Genomic DNA, 20,001 nt, shown 5'->3' with positions numbered 1-20,001 from the left:
CTTGATGGAATGAACAGCAGCCTGTAAGGAATAGAGGAATGAATTAATGACCTTAGAAGACAGAGTAATGGAAAGTAATCAAGTCGTACAAAAGAGAGAAAAGAGAATTATGCAGAAGGAGAATAGACTTAGGGAACTCAGTGACTCCATCAAACATAATAACATTCCTATTACAGGGATCTCAGAAGAAGAGAGAGAAAAGGGGGTAGAAAATTTATTTGAAGAAATAGCAGCTAAAAACTTCCCTAATCTGGGGAAAGAAACAGATATCCAGATCCAGGAGGCACATAGAACCTCCAACAAAATCAACAAAAGCAGATCCACACCAAGACATACTATAATTAAGATGGCAAAATGTAGTGATAAAGAAAAAAATTTAAAAGCAGTGAGACAAAAGAAGACAGTTATATATAAGGGAAACCACATTAGGCTAACGGGACTTTTAAATTCAATTTTTATTTACTTATTTATTTGACAGAAGCGTGAACGCACAAGCAGGGAGAGGGAGAGGGAGAAGCAGGCTCCCCGTAGAGCAGAGAGACTGATGTAGAGCTCCATCCCAGGACTCTGGGATCATGATCTGAGCCGAAGGCAGATGCTTAACCAGCTGAGCCACCCAGGTGGAGCCACCCCTGTTAGAGGACTTTTAAAGCAGAAACCTTGCAAGCCAGAAGGGAGTGGCATGATACATTCAAAGTGTATATAGGAAAAATCTGCAGCTAAGGATACTCTATCCAGGAAGGCTATCATTCATAATAGAAGGAGAGATAAAGGGTTTCCCAGACAAAAACTAAAGGAGTTCATGGCCACTAAATCAGCCCTGCAAGAAATATTAAAGGGGACTCAGAGGAAAGGAAAGACCAAAAGTGACAGTATGAAAGTAGGAAGCATAAAAGCAATAAAAATAAATGTTTCTATATAAAAGCAGTCAAGGAAATCACAAAAATATGACATCATATACCTAAAATGTGGGGAGGAGAGGACTAAAGAATGGGTTCAAACTTAAATGACCATCAACTTAATATATAGACTGTTATATACAGAAGATATATACAAACTTAGTGGAAACCACAAATCAAAAACCACTAATAGGTATGCAAAGAACAAAGAGAGTGAAAGTCAAATATATCACTAAAGAAAACCAGCAAACCGTGAAAGAAGAAAGGATCAGAGAAAAACTTCAGAAACAACCACAAAACAAGTAACAAAATGGCAATAAATACATATTTATCGATAACTACTTTGAATGTAAAAGGACAAAATACCGCAATCAAAAGACATAGGTGACAGAGTGGATAAAAAACAGAACCCATCTATATGCTGCCTACAAGAGACTCATTTCATACACTGCAGATTGAAAATGAGGGGATGGAGAAACATTTTCCATTCAAATAGATATTAAAGCTAGAGTAACAATACTTACAACACACAAAATAAACTTTAAAACAAAGTCTGTAAAAAAAGAAAAAGAAGGACACTATATAATAGTAAAGGAGACAATCCAACAAGAAGATATAACAATTATATGTGCACCCAACATGGGAACACCCAAATGCATAAAACAGTTAATAACAAACATAAAGGAACTAATTGATAGTAATACAATGATAGTAGGGGACTTTAATACCGCACTTACATCAAAGGACAGGTCATCCAAACAGGAAATCAGTAAGAAAACAGTGGCTTTGATTGATGCACTGAACCAGATGGATTTAACAGATATATTCAGAACATTCCATGCTAAATCAGCAGAGTACACATTCTTTTCAAGTGCATATAGAACATTCTCTAGAATAGATAACCTATTAGGCCACCAAACAAGTCTCAAAAAATTCAAAAAGACTGAAGTCGTATGATGCATCTTTTCTGACCACAATGCTATGAAATTAGAAATCAACCACAAGAAAAAAACTAGAAAGACCATAAATACATGGAAGTTAAATAACATGTTCCTAAACAATGGATCAATCAAGAAATCAAAGGAAATATCAAAAAGTACTAGGAAACAAATGAAAATGAAAACACAACAATCCAAAACTTTTGGGATGCACCAAAGTAGATCCAAGAGGGAAGTGTATAGCAATACAGGCCTACCTCAAGAAGCAAGATAAAGCTTAAATAAATAGCCTAATCTTACACCAAAAGGAGCTAGGAAAAGCAACAAAGCCCAAAATACTGAAGGAAGCCCTTCTGCTGAAGGAAGGAAATAATAAAGATTAGAGCAGAAATAAGTGATACAGGAACTAAACAGATAAATGAAACCAGGAGCTGGTTCTTTGAAAAGATAAAACTCCTAAACCTCTAGCCAGACTCATCAAAAAACAAAGAAATACATAAAATTACAAATGGAAGAGGAGAAACAACAACCAACACCACAGAAATACAGTTGTAGGAGAATATTATGAAAAACTATATGCCAACAAATTGGACAACTTAGAGGGAATGGATAAATTCCTAGAAACATAACCTACCAAAACTGAAGCAGGAAGAAATGGAAAATTTGAGTAGATCAATTACCAGCAAGGAGATTGAATCAATATGCAAAAAAACTCCCAATGAACAGAAGTCAGGACCAGATGACTTCATGGGCAAATTCTATCAAACATTTATTTATTTATTTATTTATTTATTTATTTATTTATTTATTTATTTAAATATTTTATTTACTTGAGAGAGAGTGCACACGCATGAGCAGGGGAGAGGGGCAGAGGGAGAAGCAGGCTCTCCTCTGAGCAGGGAGCCCAACATGGGCCTTGATCCCAGAAGCCTGGGATCATGACCTGAGCTGAAGGCAGACACTTAATTGACTGAGCCACCCAGGTGCCCCTCTATCAAACATTTAAAGAGGGATTACTATGTATTTTTCTCAAACTATTCAAAAGAATAGAAGAAGGAAGTTCCAAATTCTGTGAGGCCAGCATTACCCTAATACCAAAACCTGATAAAGACACACAAAAAAAGAATTACAAGCCAGTATTTTTGATGAATATAGATGCAAAAATCCTCAAGAAAATACTAGCAAAAAAGAGAATCCAACAATACATTTAAATCATTCACCATGATCAAGTGGGATTTCTTTCCAGTATGCAAGGGTGGTTCCATATTTGCATATCAGTCAACATGATACATCACATCAGTAAGAGAAAGGGTAAAAACCCTGTGATCATTTCAGGAGATACAGAAAAAGCATTTGACAAAGTACATGATAAAAGCCCTCAACAACGGTTTAGAGGGTATATACCTCAACATTATTAAGGCTGTATTTGAAAAACCCACAGTGAATATCCTACATAATGGGGAAAAACTGAGAGCTTTTCTCCTAAGAGCAGGAACAAGACAAGGACGTCCACTCTCACCACTTTTATTCAACATAGTACTGAAAGTCCTAGCCATAGGAATTAGGCAACAAAAAGAAATAAAAGGCATCCAAATTGGTAAGGAAGAAGCAAAACTTACATTATTTGCAGATCATACGATACTCTATATCGAAAACCCTAAAGACTCCACAAAAAAACTTGAACCAAGAACTAAAAAATTAAATCAGTAAAGTCACAGGATACAAAAATCAATGTGCAAAAACCTGTTGCATTTCTGTACACTAATAGCAAAGCATCAGAAAGAGAAATTAGGAAAACAGTCTCATTTACAATTGCCCCCAAAATAAGATATCTAGGAATAAACCTAACCAAAGAGGTGAAAGACCTGTACTCTGAAAACTATAAAACACTGGTGAAAGAAATTGAAGACACTAGGAAATGTATAGACACTCCATGCTAATGGATTGGAAGAACAAATATTGTTAAAATGTCTATACATTTATACCCAAAGCAATCTATACATTTAATGCAGTCCCCATCAAAATACCAACAGCATTTTTTGCAGAACTAGAACAAAAAAATCCTACAATTTATGTGGAATCACAAAAGACCCCAAATTGCCAAAGCAGTTTTGAAAATGAAAGGCAAAGCTGGAGGTATTACAATTCCAGATTTCAAGTTACATTACAAAGCTATAGTAATCAAAACAGTATGGTACCAGCATAAAAATAGACACATCAATGGGAACAGAATAAAAACCCCAGAAATCCACAATTATATGATCAATTAATCTTTGACAAAGCAGGAAAGAATATCCAATGGGAAAAAGACAGTCACTTCAATAAATTGGGAAAACTGGACAGCTACATGCAAAAGAATGAAACTGAATCATTTTCTTGCACCATACCCAAAAAATAAATTCAGAATGGATTAAAGACCTAAATGTGAGACTTGAAACCATAAAAATACTACAAGAGAACATAGGCAGTAAATTCTCTGACATTGAGAGCAGCAGCATTTTTTTAGATACGTCTCCTGAGGAAAAGGAAATAAAAGCAAAAATAAACTATTGGGATTATATCAAAATAAAAAGCTTCTACAGAGTGAAGGTAACAACAAAACTAAAAAGCTACAGAATGAGAGAAGATATTTGCAAATGACATCCTATAAATTGTTAGTATCCAAAATACATGAAGAACTTATACAACTCAACACCCAAAAAACAACCTAATTAAAAAATGGGCAGAAGAAATGAACAGACATTTTCTCCAAAGAAGGCATCGAGATGTCCAACAGACACATGAAAAGATGCTCAACATAACTAATCAGGGAGGTGCAAATCAGAACTACCGTACCTCATGTGTCAGAATGGCTAAAGTAAAAAAAAAAACAGAAGGAACAACAAGTATTAGCAAGAATGTGGAGAAAAAGGAACCCTCTTGTACTCTTGGTGGGAATTCAAACTTTGTAGCCACTGTGGAAAACGGTATGGAGGTTCCTCAAAAAATTAATAATAGAACTACCCTCTAATCCAGTAATTACACTACTGGGTATTTACCCAAAAAATACAAAAACAGTGATTCAGGATACATGCACCCCTGTATTAATAGCAACATTATTTATAATAGCCAAGATATGGAAGCAGCCCAAGTGTCCATCAATAGATGAATAGATAAAGAAGATATGTATACACAACGGAATATTATTCAACCATAAAAAGAATGAAATCTCACCATTTGCAATGACATGAATGGAGCTATAGAGTATAATGCTAGTGAAATAAGTCAGAGAAAGACAAATACCATATGATTTCACTTGTGGAATTTAAGAAACAAGATAAATGAGCAAAGGAATAAAAAAGTGAGAGACAAACCAAGACAAACTATAAACTGATGGTTATCAGAAGGAAGGAGGATGGAGGGATGGGTGAAATAGATGATGGGGATTAAGGAGTGCACTTGTCATAATGAGCACTGGGCGATGTATGGAATCGTTGAATCACTATATTGTATACCTGAAACTAATATAATACTGTATGTTAACTACATTGAAATTTTTTTAAAAATGTAAATTTTTTTTTTTTTTAAAGATTTTATTTATTTGACAGAGAGAGACACAGCGAGAGAGGGAACCCGAGCAGGGGGAGTGGGAGAGGGAGAAGCAGGCTTCCCACAGAGGGGGGAGCCCGATGCGGGGCTCGATCCCAGGACTCTGGGATCATGACCTGAGCCAAAGGCAGACACTTAACGACTGAGCCACCCAGGTGCCCCCCCAAAATGTAAAATGTGTTAATTTGATTTGATACACTTGTATTTTGAAAATGATTACCACCATAGCTAACACCTTCATCACATCACATAATTACTGTTTCTTTTTGTGGTGAAAACAGTAAGATCTACTCTCTTAGCAACCTTCAAGTATATAATGTGATATTATTATCTTTTCTTATTAGAGAGAGAAGGGCAGAGGGAGAGGGAGAGAGAGAATCTCAAGTAGGCTCCACACCCAGTGCAGAGCCTGACAAGGGGCTTGATCCCACAACCCTGAGATCATGACCTGAGCTGAAATCAAAAGTTGGACACTTAACTGACTTGAGCTACTCAGGCACCCCAGTATGATATTAACTATGATCACCATGCTGTACATTAGATTCCCAAACTTATTTGTCTTTTAACTGAAGGTTTGTACCCTTTGACCAACATTTTCCCATCCGCCCCTCGACCCCCAAGTTCCTGGTAAACCCCATTCTACTCTGCTTCTGTGAGTTTGGCTTTCTTTGATTTCACATATAAGTGATATTTGTCTTCTTTCTCTGACTTTTTTTACTTAGCATAATGCTCTCAAGGTCCATTCATGTTGTTGCAAATGGCAGAATTTCCTTTCTCATCGCGGAATAATATTCCATTTTGTACGTATATCACATCTTTTTTATCTATTCATCTGTTGACAGACACTTAGGTTGTTTCCATATCTTGGTTATTGTGAATAGAATAATTCTTCAATGAACATGGGAGTGCAGATATCTCTTCAAGATCCTGTTTTCATTTTTTTTTTAAGATTTTTTTTTTATTATTTATTTGACAGAGAGAGAGAGCAGGAACACAAGCTGGGGGAGTGGGAGAGGGAGAAGCAGGCTTCCCGTGGAGCAGGGAGCCCGATGCGGGGCTCCATCTCAGGACCCTGAGATCATGACCTGAGCCGAAGGCAAACGCTTAACGACTGAGCCACCCAGGCGCCCCCTGTTTTCATTTTCTTTGGATGTAAAACTAGATGTGGGATCGCTGGATCATATGGGAGTTCTATTTTTAGTTTTTGAGGAACCTTTAAACTCTTTTCCACAGTGACCAGTTTACATTCCCACCAACACTACTGGGTATTTGAAAAGATGGTTCCCTTTTTTCCACATTCTTGCCAATGCTTGCTATCTGTCTTTTAGATAACTATTCTAACAGGTGTGAGAGGATACCTCATTGTGGTTGTGATTTGCATTCCCCTGATGATTAGTGATGTCAAGAACCTTTTTGTATACTTGTTGGCTATTTGTAAGTCTTCTCTGGAAAAATGTCTATTTAGTTTTGCTGCCCATTTTTAAATTGGCTTGTTTGGGGGTTTTGCTATTGAGTTGTGTGAATTCTGTATATATTTTAGATATCAACCCTTTGTCAGAAATATGATCTGCCAATAATTTTTCTCCTGTCCTGTAGGTTGCCTTTTCATTTTGAGCTGTTTTTGCTGTGTGTAAACTTTTTAGTTTAATGTAGTTCCACATTAATTTTTGCTTTTGTTGCTTGTGCTTTTGGTGTCAAATCCAAAAAAATCATGGCCAGGACCAATGTCAAGGAGCTTTTATCCTATGGTTTCTTCTAGGAGTTCTACAGTTTCCTTTTTTTTTTTTTTTTTTAAGATTTTATCTATTTATTTGCCAGAGAGAGAGAGTGCGCGCATGTGCACAAGCAGGGGGAGCTGTAGGTAGAGGGAGAAGCAGGCTCCGCTCTGAGCAAGGAGCCTGATGCGGAATTCAATCCCATCCATATATTTGTGTATTGTCCAAGAGGATAAATTGCATAGGTGGGAGAACTCTTGGGTATCCAAAGAGTTTTACAGTTTCAGGTCTTATGCTTAAATCCTTACTCCATTCCAAGTTAATTTTTGTTACTAGTGTAAGTTAAGATAGGGGTCCAATTTCATTCTTTTGCATGTGGTTATCCAGTTTCCTCAGCACCATTTGTTGAAGAGACTATTCTTTCTCCATTGAGGGCTCTCTTGTTAAATGTTAGTTGACCATCTGGCTCATTGTAACTTGATTATATCTGCAAAAACCGTATTTCCAAATAAGTTCTCATTCTTAGGGACCTGGGGTTAGGACTTGGACTGTCTTTTGGGGGGACACAATTTAACCCACTACACAGGCTCATCTTTTTTTTTTTTTTTTTCTTTAAAGTAAGCTGTATGTCCAAATGGGGCTCAAACTCATGACCCTGAGATCAAGAGTCACATGCTCGGGGTGCCTGGGTGGCTCAGTCAGTTAGGCATCTGCCTTTGGCTCGGGGTCCTGGGATCGAGCCCCTCATCAGGCTCCCTGCTCAGCAGGGAGTCTGCTTCTCCCTCTTCCTCTGCTCCTCCCTGGCTCATGCTCACTCTCTCTCTCTCTGATAAATAAAATCTTAAAAAAAAAAAACAAAAAACTGCAAGGAGGACTGAATGGGCATATGGCAATGAGGGGGGGTGCAGAGAAACAGGAAAAAGTAGAGTGGGGGCACATGGAATAGTCTATTATAATGGTTATGGGTTTCACTCTGAATAAGGGGAATAGACTCATTAATTAAAACTTATGAAAAAAATTAGGTCTTTTTCCTGTATTGTCCAGAAAATAATGTATACATATTTTTGTTTAAATTCAATTAGGCAACATATACTACATCATTAGTCTCAGATGTAGTGTTCAACAATTTATCAGTTCCATATCATACCCAGTGCTCATCACATCACATGCCCTCTTTAATGCCCATCACCCAATTATCCCATCCCCCCCACCTCCCAAAATAATATATATTTTTAAAGATTTATTTTATTTTTTTAAAGATTTTATTTATTTGACAGAGACAGCGAGAGAGGGAACACAAGCAGGGGGTGTGGAAGAGGGAGAAGCAGGCTTCCCGCTGAGCAGGGAGCCCGACGTGGGACTCAATCCCAGGACCCTGGGATCATGACCTGAGCTGAAGGCAGATGCTTAACGACTGAGCCACCCAGGAGCCTCTGTTTGTTTATTTTAGAGAGAGAGCACACACACATGAGTTGGGGGGGAGAGGGAGAGAGAGAGAATCTCAAGCAGACTCCCCGATGAGTGTGGAGCCCCACTGGGACTGAATCCGAGGATCCTGAGGTCATGACCTGAGCCTAAATCAAGAACTGGGCGCTTAACCAACTGAGCCACCAAGGCTCAATATTTGAATGAAAGTAATATAGGCATATGGAAATAAAAATTCAAACAGTATGGAAGACTCTAAAATGAAACTATATAAAGTTCTTTGCCCACATGTCATATACTCGTTCAGTTATATTTCCCAGAAGTATCTATCCGCTTGTGACTGTGTAATTATGTATGACTGCCTTCATAACACTAAATCCTAAATTCTTTCTTTTAAAAAAGTGGTCTTCATAAGTTGAACATTTATTTGTCTGACATACAGATGAAGGTTAATCTGGATGGTTGCTGCAGTTCTTTTTTTTTTTTTAAAGATTTTATTTATTTATTTGACAGAGAGAGACAGCAAGAGAGGGAACACAAGCAGGGGAGTGGGAGAGGGAGAAGCAGGCTCCCCACAGAGCAGGGAGCCCGATGCGGGGCTCGATCCCAGGACCCTGGGATCATGCCCTGAGCCGAAGGCAGACGCTTAACGACTGAGCCACCCAGGCGCCCCTGGATGGTTGCTGCAGTTCTATTTCTGTTTGCCCTCTACCTCCACGTCTACTTTAGCAAAACCTCTTGTGGCCACCAGAGGGAGCAAAGTTCATTATAAATAAGATGGCGATTTCACTCTTAGAAATTTCTAAGGTTTTCAGTATGTTTCAGTGGTATTGTTAATACCTTGGTTCTTACTGACCATCTAGTCTCTTGCCTTTTTTTTTCTTTTTTTGAATCCTTAGATTTTTGAAACTTTTATGTTTACTTGGGATCTTACTAATAACCGTATTTCTCTTCACTTTACTAGTCTGATGACTTTTGGACTAGCATCTGTTATGTTATATTTGTGTATTGTCCAAGAGGATAAATTGCATAGGTGGGAGAACTGACACTCTCTTTTGTTTTGATAGGCAAATAAGTGGTTATCTAGCTGTCCAGTAATCATCTAGGCTTTTGTAAAACTTGCTTCTATTCATCTGTGGTTTTTATAGCATTGTCCTACTTCTCAATTCATTGAACATTAGAGTACATAAATTCATATGTGTAAGTATACTTACCTGTATGTAAGGGTACTCATAATTTTTGAAATTTATATTTAAAAAAATTACTGAGCAGATATGTTTATTTTTGCCAAAAATTTATCTTCTTTTGTCTTGTTTCAGATTTAATTTTTGTTGACTATCAGTTTTTGGTATTGAATTGGATTTCCTTTCTTTAGCTGCCTTATGCTAGATAATCATGCTTTAAGCTACCGTTTCTCATATATTGAAACTCTCATCTTAGAACCTCATCTAACCTTTATACTTGATAGTACTACATCAAAGCCTGGGACCGTATTCGGTTCATCTTTATATCCTGGCCATACTGCCTACAGGGTGATGCCATAGAAGGAACCTAGTAAATAGTTTTTAGATTATTTTAATCTCCTTCTCAAATAACACTAATCTCTTTACATTTGTCTTAGGATATATTTCTAACCCTTTTCTGGCTCATCTCTCATTTCTTCAATACTCAGTATTGGGGGATTGCTTTATTTATTTACTTATTTTTATTTATTTTTTAAAAGATTTTATTTGAGAGAGAGGGAGAGAGTGCACATGAGTTGGGGGAGAGGGAGAAGCAGGCTCCCCACTGAGCAGGGAGCCCAACACTGGGCTTGATCCCAGGACCCTGAGATTATGACCTGAGTGAAGGCAGACGCTTAACCCACTGAGCCACCCAGGTGGCCTGGGGGATTACTTTATTCAATTCAGCAGCATTTATAGAGCATGAGATATGCATATTGTTATTTTAACTCCTGAAAAAAAAAACTACCTGGAAATAAATAGAAAACTCAAAGTTTATGGTTAAGGACTAATAATGTTCCTGAAGAGATTAAAATATGCACACACAGGGTAAGTGAATTTTTTTAAGGATTTTATTCATTTATTTGAGAGAGGGAGAGCACATGAGCGTGGGGAGGAGCAGAGGGAGAGGGAGAAGCAGACTCCCCACTGAGTAGGGAGCCTGATTCGGGGCTGGGATTGTGACCTGAGCCGAAGGCATACACCTAACTAACTGAGCCACCCTGGTACCCCAGGGAACGTGAATTTTGAATTAAGGTGTGAATGTGGTAAAGGCCACTTTTGAGTTGATAGGAATATCATAAAGCACAAAGTCTGCATGATTAAATATTGTTTTGCCCAAGGATTCAGCTTATGTTGATGTTTCTCCCTACTGTTCTTGCAGTTTTTAACTATAACCTATGTTGATTATAAATTTATTTTTTAGCCCTAATCGTTTCTGTGATCCTGATTAGAGCTTTTTAGACACAGGTCATAAAAAAGAAAAGAAAAGGGGCGCCTGGGTGGCTCAGTCGTTAAGCGTCTGCCTTTGGCTCAGGTCGTGATCCCAGGGTCCTGGGATCAAGCCCCGCCTCGGGCTCCCTTCTCGGCGGGAGGCCTGCTTCTCCCTCTCCCACTCCCCCCTGCTTGTGTTCCCTCTCTCGCTGTGTCTCTCTGTCAAATAAATAAATAAAATCTTAAAAAAAAAAAAACAAAAACGCCTACAGAGACAATGCCATTAACATAGAAGAATGAAGTGGGTTGGGATTTATACATAGTTGTGGGATTGTGGTTTACAGAGGTGTGCAGGCCTTATTTAAACAGGGGAATTAGACCTTAGCTCCATCCAGTTTTTGCTGTGAGTGCCAGAAGGGGTGTGAAATCTACGTTTTTATGTGACATCTCTTGATTTTTAAATAAGGCTTTAAAAAAAGTAAGCACAATGTGAACCAAATCAAACACATCTACAGGCCACATTTCCAATTGAGGGGCTCTACCTTTCTTACTTTATTTTAATTTCACATGTTGAAATTCTTGCTGAGCATTTCTACTTTAGTGTTGCAGTAGGGCTTCAAACTCAGTGAATCCAAGGTAGAACTCATTAACTAGCCCCTCACCTGCCTTCAACTGTTTTCTTCTGTTTTCTTGCCTATCTTACTTAATTAATGGTATTGCCATATACCTAGTTAATTCATGTGAAAAACCTAGGAGTAACCCTGCATCTTTCCTTACTACTTCTTAGTGGCCCATTATCAAGTCTCACTAATTTTACCTTCTAAGTAGTTGTAAATAATTCACATCTAGCATTCTCTGTCCTAGTTTATGCTCATCCTTTAAGACTAAGTTCAGTGTATTTTCACCTCTAGGAATCTTTTCCTCATTCCTTGAACCTTACTGAGATAGGCAAAGTCCCTGTTCTCTGTGGCCCACACTTTCATTGTACTTAGCTCTTTGCATTTAAATTTTCTTTCTCTTCTATGGTACTGTAAATTTACCCAAAATTAAGATTATATTTTACTTATATTTATATTCCCTGTACCAGGACAGTATCTGAAACAGAAGAGGATCAGTAGATGTTGAGCTGAAATGATCTGACAGTTGTGTCCCGTGTGGTGCCGGGGAAGGGTTGTTTTTGCTTCATAAAGCTTTCCTGGTTATAATAGTGCCAAGTTAGTAGGAAACCGAGTTAAGGCCTTGTATACATTGAATTCTGAATGCAGTGTCTTTATTCCTCTTTTGTACGGCTTATGTCCATATTTTCTCAGATATGTTATATATGGATTAATTGGGTTAGATTTTAATGGGGTTAAGTACTGTATTCTTTATGCAGGAACATGAAAGTTAATGCTTAATTAACTGCACATGGAGTTTTGGGTGAGCCAGAGAGGAGGAGAAACCTTAGGAGGTTGACATATATTTGAAATAGGCATTTATCTAGGATATGCCTGTTTTTATAAAGAGCGTTATGTAGTGCAGGAGAATCTTGCTTCAAAAATAAGGCAGGACGGACATCTGGGAGGCTCAGTCAGTTAAGCGTTTGTTGGCCTTCGGCTCAGGTCATAATCCCAGGGTCCTGGGCTCCTTGCTCAGCTGGGAGCCTGCTTCTCCTTCTGCCTGCCACTCTCTCAGCTTGTGCGTTCTCTCTGTCTCTCTCTCTCTGACAAATAAATAAATAAAATCTTTAAAAAAGGGGGGGGGGCAGAAAAATCCAAAATTCCTTGGCTGGGCTATATTGTGATTTAGAGAAATTGAATTGTCTTTTAACTCAGTGGACTGTAGAGGGCAGTGTTTGACAGTTTAAAGTTACAGTGATTTCCTGTGACGGTAAATACACTGACATTGTGCTTATTTTGTGTTTTTCTCTTATAGAAACACATTACATTAACTGTAGGGTTAGAAATTTAAAAAATTTTTAGCTGTATTTAATATATCAAAATGTAATGTTTTCATGAAAAGTAAAGATATAGTTTCAACAAAGAACATCTTATCTTTACATCCAAAAATGTTGTAGCCTTGGAATAAGAGATGAGAACTAAAAATGAGAAAAGATTTTGTTGTTCTGTTTAATTCATATAAGAAAAATAAACAATATAAATTTCATTTTGTAATCTAAATTTATTAGAAAATTAGTATGTTGTGTAACTAAAATTTTCTTTTATAGAAGAATTCTTAAGACTTTCCTCTTGTGCAATTGAATAGGGTATATTTGTGAGTAAAACAGTTACACATTTGAGTAGACTAATTCAATTATGATATTAAAGACTTAGAAGAAATAGTCTAGGAATAGTTCCTTTTGGAGAGAGTTATTATTTCACATTTATTTTAATTAAAAAGCAACTTATGTGTACTAATTAGGAATTAGTAATTGAAACTGCACTTTTTCTAGTTTCCAGATTATAAAGAGATTTTATTTATCTATTTGACAGGGAGACACAGCAAGAGAGGGAACAGAAGCAGGGGGAGTGGGAGAGGGAGAAGCAGGCTTCCCACGGAGCAGGGAGCCCGATGCGGGGCTCGATCCCAGGACCCTGGGATCATGACCTGCGCCGAAAGCAGATGCTTAATGACTGAGACACCCAGGCGCCCCAAGAGATTAATTTTTCTACTGAAACACCATTTGTTCTAAAAGAAGAACCCTATTATAACACGTTTTGTTATTAGGAACAAATATTGAATATATTTTGGGTCAAACTTATTAGTTTCCATATACAGGTAATTTCTGATACAGAAAAGCATGGTGTATTAGTAAAAACATAAAATGGTCTACCCTGGGGCGCCTGGGTGGCTCAGTTGTTAAGCGTCTGCCTTCGGCTCAGGTCATGGTCCCAGGGTCCTGGGATCGAGCCCCGCATCGGGCTCCCTGCTCGGTGGGAAGCCTGTTTCTCCTTCTCCCACTCCCCCTGCTTGTGTTCCCTCTCTTGCTGTGTCTCCCTGTCAAATAGATAAATAAAAATCTTAAAAAAAAAAATGGTCTACCCTACTGACTTTATAAAGGGTTGCACAGTATGGAACTATAGAATTCTAAACGCGTGCTTGTGTGTATGTGTGTGTGGGTTTGCATTTTCCAATTTAATCTAGTGGTCCCTATTTGTGGTTAAAAAATGTATAATGTTTTGGTTAGTTTCAGGGGAATTGACAAATAGGATAATCATCTGATGTATTCATTGGGTATTTTCACATTGCTTCACGCATTTACTTGTCCTCTGCCATTACAGTTGCCAGTTGAAGAAAGCAGGCAGTATGTGTCTGTGTGCCTGTGTGTGTGTGTATGCGGAAACTTTGAGTGACACCTTCATTCTTCATTAAAAAATAATTTAGTGGTGTAACTTAAAACATGAATACTTTTAGGACTCACATTCTATCTTTAAATAGCACTGTAGTTTTGCATTATAGATCTCATATAAAACTACCTTGGGATAAACTTCTAATGTTTTCATTGATATTAGTGGGATTAGATTGCATTGGAACCAGATTCTGAAATATAATGGGTATTAGTTTTGGTATTTCTTCTTGCAGTACCTGGACATAATAAATGAGTGTTGTCATCCTCCAGAGTTTTCCAGTTTCTCCTTAGGTTGAATATTTCATATATTTGAAAAAAACTTTAGCGGAATTCCTAGTCATTTATAATTTTAAATTAAATAAAATGGAAATATACTTAGGGAAGAGAAGTTTAGGGAATTTTTTTTTTTTTAATGAGATATGTCCCACTTACTCTTTTTAACATATAATTAAGTTTTACCATAGCATTTTCCCATCATATAGTAGTTAGGACACTGGGCTTTTTAAAATTTAGGGCTTGAAAAATCTGTTAATTTGGTTTTGAAACCCAGTAAGGAAGATAATTTTTTCTTCCCCATTTATTTTAAAAATAAAATGACATTAAAGTCAGTGAAATTATATCCCACAAACTTAACGAATGTTTTATTACAATTCTAATATGTTCTATACCAAAGCAGTATATATCTTTCATACAAATTTATTCACATATACATACATATACATAAAATTAAAAGATTTTGTTAGTCTCAGTCCTTTTATTTTTAGTTCTGTAGGGTAGGTATTATTCCCCTCTCACAGACAAGGAATCTAAGGCTCACAGAGTTTAAGTAATATAGACATTAACCGGCTGATAGCTAGAAAGTACAAAAGCAAGAGTTTCAGACCTAGGCTTGCTTAACTTAGATATATGGTATGCATTATTTTGTCTATACACCATATTGCTCTTTTTAGAAGATTTTGGCTTTTTGTGGATATATTTTGTTCCATGTTGTCTTTTCCTTAAATATTCATCAAATATTTGACCCTGTTACATTGGAGCCTGATACTCTTTTCTAGGACTGTCTACCCTTTTAAAAGCAAATGTAGATTTCAGCTGTATTTTAAGCCAGTTTAATAACTTCATATTTTATAACTTTTAAAAGAGAAATATACACCAGATTTGTTTCAAGATGCCTTTATAGCTTTGTACTCTTTCTTTTTTTAAGATTTTATTTATTTGACAGAGAGAGACACAGTGAGAGAGGGAACACAAGCAGGGGGGGTGGGAGAGGGAGAAGCAGGCTTCCCGTGGAGTGGGGAGCCCGATGCGGGGCTTGATCCGAGGACCCTGGGATCATGACCTGAGCTGAAGGCAGGTGCTCAACGACTGAGCCACCCATGCGCCCTGGGCTTTGTACTCTTTCTTGACAACATAGTGTTACTTCTTGTATTTCACACTGGATATAAATGAATATCAACAGAATCATTAGTAAATTGGAAATTGTAAAATAATGGAAAAGTGATCTTTTTCTTTGTTCTGAAACTGAAATTTCTGTAATGTTTTTGGTAACAACTTACAGTGTTTGAAAGTATTTAGAAGTATTAATTCTATGTTAGATTTACAGTGAGGAGAAATCTTAACATGGACTGAATATTACAGTTTCAGAGTTTTAACCTTATGTGTTACAGCAACTGTGTATGTACATATAAACTGGTATCAATATAGATATAATACAGGTATAAGATTATAAATATTTTGATCAAGTGAATCTAGAACTTCTATTTTGGTAGTGATGGTTTGTTTGTTGTATGTATACATGTCTTATATGTGTGTATTTAAATTTCCTTCATACTACCTGCTGTCATTTAGCATTCAATATCAGTAATTATAGCAAGAGTTTGATGGTATTACTAAGAAATGAGATACATTAAAGCCTCAAAAATAGCAACATTGTGTTTACATATGGTGTTAACATTGCATCCCAAATAACTATTTGTATTGCTTACTTAAAAAAAAAAAAAAACGCTTGGAACTGTCCCCTATTTAAAGTTTTTAAAAAATTCTGAACATTGTTTTGTATATTAAAATTTTTTAAAACTAGAAGGATAATCTTTTTAAATTTAACTTTAATTCCAGTGTGGTTAACATACAGTAGTTTGTTAGTTTCAGGTGTACAATGTAGTGATTCAGCAGTTCCATATATTACTCAGTGCTCATCAAGATAAGTGTACTCCTGATCCCCTCCACCTACTTCATGCATCCCCTCTGGTAACCTAGATGGATAAATTTTAAGGTTGATTTCCCTTCCCATCCCCCAAAATATGCATCATGTGGAGAAGTTTTGTATATTGAGAGATTGAATTTTTAAAATGTCTAATATTTGTACAGTAGCTGACTAAGTCATTTTTATCACTATTTTAATCTTTGTGTTCTTTCTACATATTAATTTTTATAGCTCACAGAGGGTTTCTCTTATGTATCTTTTATTCTATGGAATTATTATTCTGGAATAATTACTCTGGTACTGTACTAGATTTCTATACTTTCAAGTGCTATAGTCTGTTTTCTTTTCAGATCTATTTGTGTTGTAAAACTAGGGGTGACTATGTTAATTTGTCCTTTGAGAATCAGTTTAGCTAAGATTTATTGAGCCTTTTCAGGCTGCATTACTTAGCATAAACTAATGCTGTAATCCTGCTGAAATCTTATAATAATAATGATTAATTATATGTCATCTTCTGAAATTTTTATGCACTTTGGAATGTGATTTTTCTCAGTAAACTCAAGATCATTTACTTTTTACCTCCTTCCTCTAGCATTTCTGCAGTCATTGGAAAATCACAAAATCATCTAAATTAGAAGGTTTTATGATTTTTACAATTATTGATTATACACACACACACACACACACCCATACATATACACACACCCCTTGTGTTTATAACATCTCCCAGGGAAATTTAAATAGCGATGTTCCCTGTGGGACCAACAGCTAACCTCTTTCGGCTTTATCCAGAGTTTCCAGGGATGCTTGATGGGGTGTGTCAGCTGAGTCTGCACTAAGTCATGATGCTGTCGCCTTCTGATACTGAGTCATTCTTGTCTATCAGTAAGGTGTGAGCATTCTTTCCTAGTGTAGCTTTTTGCCAGATGTCACCTTACCATGTGAATCAACCCTGAATAATGAAATAATGGAAGAGTTAACATATTTTGTACACAAACAACCCCAGCAGAGGATATGTTAACTTACAGGAAGGGCTTGACACTAGTTGGAACCCCTTAGATCAGGCCTTGTCCTATTTTTATACAACTTCCTAAAATTTCAGCACATCAGATATAATATAATTAGGTGCATACATAATTTTAGTACTTGGAGATATAAACATTTTTCTGTGTTTACAGATTGTGTGTGTGTGTGTGCACATGTGTGAAGGAAAATTGGTATGAACCTCTGCTGAGGCTGAAAACCATTTATCTTGAATAATTTGCTATACCAACCACACTGCTTTTTTCTTTGATCATTTTTATGCTTAGAAAAAATCTTCAGCCTTTTAATTACCTTATGCTGGTTGGAAAAGAATGAAGTGTCAATTATCTCTTTCCTTCCAGGATGACAGATTAACTTTTAATTATTTGTATCATTTAAGAACAAGAAAATATCAATTGCAAAATGAGCAGAACAATAATTCTTAAGTTGCAGATTTCTGTTTATTTTCACAGGTTAATGCAAAAAGCTCTGAAATTTGGGAAAACTTAGAATATGCTTCTATTCAGATAACATTTTTAAGAAATGGGTTTAACAAAAAATTGGAATAGTTAGGTATTTTTATCTGTCTCCATACAATGACAGTTGGTTTTTCTTTTCTTTTCTTTTTTAATTTTATTTATTTGTCAGACAGAGAGAGCAAGCACAAGCAGGGGGAGCAGCAGGCAGAGGGAGAAGTAGGCTCCCCACTGAGCAAGGAGCCCGATGTGGGACTTGATCCCAGGACTCTGGGATCATGACCTGAGCCAAAGGCAGACGCTTAACCGACTGAGCCACTCATGCATCCCAGCAGTCGGTTTTAAATGCTGCTTCAATCATGTACTTAAAAATCAATTCAACTTGGGGCGCCTGGGTGCCTCAGTCATCAAGCGTCTGCCTTTGGCCCAGGTCATGATCCCAGGGTCCTGGGATCGAGCCCCACATCGGGCTCCCTGCTCCGCGGGAAGCCTGCTTCTCCCTCTCCCACTCCCCCCGCTTGTGTTCCCTCTCTCGCTGTGTCTCTCTCTGTCAAATAAATAAAATCTTTAAAAAAAAAAAATCAATTCAGCTTAACTTCATATATTCTTATAAATATACTTTATAGTGAGCACAAGCAACATGGCCTCTTAATGCCTGGGTATGATAAGATGTTATAGATGTAGCATTTGTTTGTATGAAAATAGTAAAAGCTGTGTTCCTGCCTTTTCTAGGCCTTTTTATTTTTTTTAATTTCTGTATACTGGCGTTCCTCATCAGCTATGTAAATATAGAATCATAGGAGGCTTGAGGTCTTCTAGGTATTTAAAATATTGTAATATATACCATAGTTTAAGTGTATGCTGTTTTACAGATAGCCCTCATTTCAGGGAGAGTCCTATCTTTAAATAATTCATATCATTGCTATTCTAAGAAGTGCTTTTGCAGTCAAACATCTGAAAGGTGATTGACTTTTTTCCCGTAGCTCCATAATTTATAAGAAAACATAAAATGAAAAGACTAGACCAAGATAATTTTGGTGCATGGTTATAATTTTAATATTAGTACAGAGAATAAAGACTAAGTCTGTTCAGAATATACTAGTTAACTAACTGATCAACCTGAATTTTATATAACTCCTTTTCATTGTTTATGTTTTTGCATTTAATTTGTAGGTGTTGGGTGTCTTTGATTTTATGTCTTTTGAGAAATTTATGATCGGGTACTTTATTTATGACATTGTAGTCTCAGCTTAGGCAATTGATTGAAATACAATACAGGGAAATTTAGTATTTTTTAAAAGCTTAAATTGGGAAAATGAACCAACGGTGCTAATGTGGAGTTGTTTTGGAGCAAGGTAAGAAGGGAATGGTGGGTTAATTTCTTTATACTTCTATTTGTCCTCTATTGTTAAGATCTTATTTATAATATTTGATATGATTTACTTTTGGAGCTTTGTAGTATATTGTCATGTTTTAAAGTTGTGAAGGAAGATGGTAATTCATTGAGATTATATATGTAGAAAAGTATAAACTCTAGAGTGTAATGCAAATATAAATTATTATTTATACCAACTATAATATTTAACAGAGACAAGAATTATATTAATAATCTACCAAAAAATAAATGTGATGCAGTGTTAGTGTTGCTGGGGAAATTAGTGAAAATGTAGCACATGGTAGGCTATGTTGAATAGATGACTGGGTTGAAATTATGGAGGAATTATTCAGAGGGAAAAGTTAATTCATTTCCTTTTTGTGGCTGCAAACCTTGAATCATATAGGACTGATTTAGTTAAGTCTAAGTCATATTCCTTTTATGCGGATTTGGAAAATATAGTTTTTCTCCATATATATCCAATCTGTCAGCTGTGTGATTAAATTTTATTAACTAAGTTGAAAATAAATACCTTCATTTTAAAGAAAATATTACAGAGACAAAAGATGTGTGTGATCTGAAGAGAAACAATGGAT

At 36.5% G+C, this 20,001-nt stretch overlaps 1 protein-coding gene across 7 annotated transcripts in view; it reads left to right on the top strand.

Moving 5' to 3' along the window:
* ACBD6 (acyl-CoA binding domain containing 6) overlaps window positions 1–20,001 on the top strand; it is a 218,849-nt gene that overhangs the window by 21,023 nt on the left and 177,825 nt on the right. The gene's annotated exons all lie outside the window — the stretch shown is intronic.

The sequence above is a fragment of the Mirounga leonina genome, unplaced genomic scaffold (genome assembly GCF_011800145.1).
Source record: "Mirounga leonina isolate KUSES-001 unplaced genomic scaffold, KU_Mleo_1.0 Mir_154, whole genome shotgun sequence".
In the NCBI taxonomy this organism is placed as follows: Eukaryota; Metazoa; Chordata; class Mammalia; order Carnivora; family Phocidae; genus Mirounga; species Mirounga leonina.
Note: the sequence above shows the minus strand (reverse complement) of the source record. Positions and strands in the feature narration are given on the sequence as shown.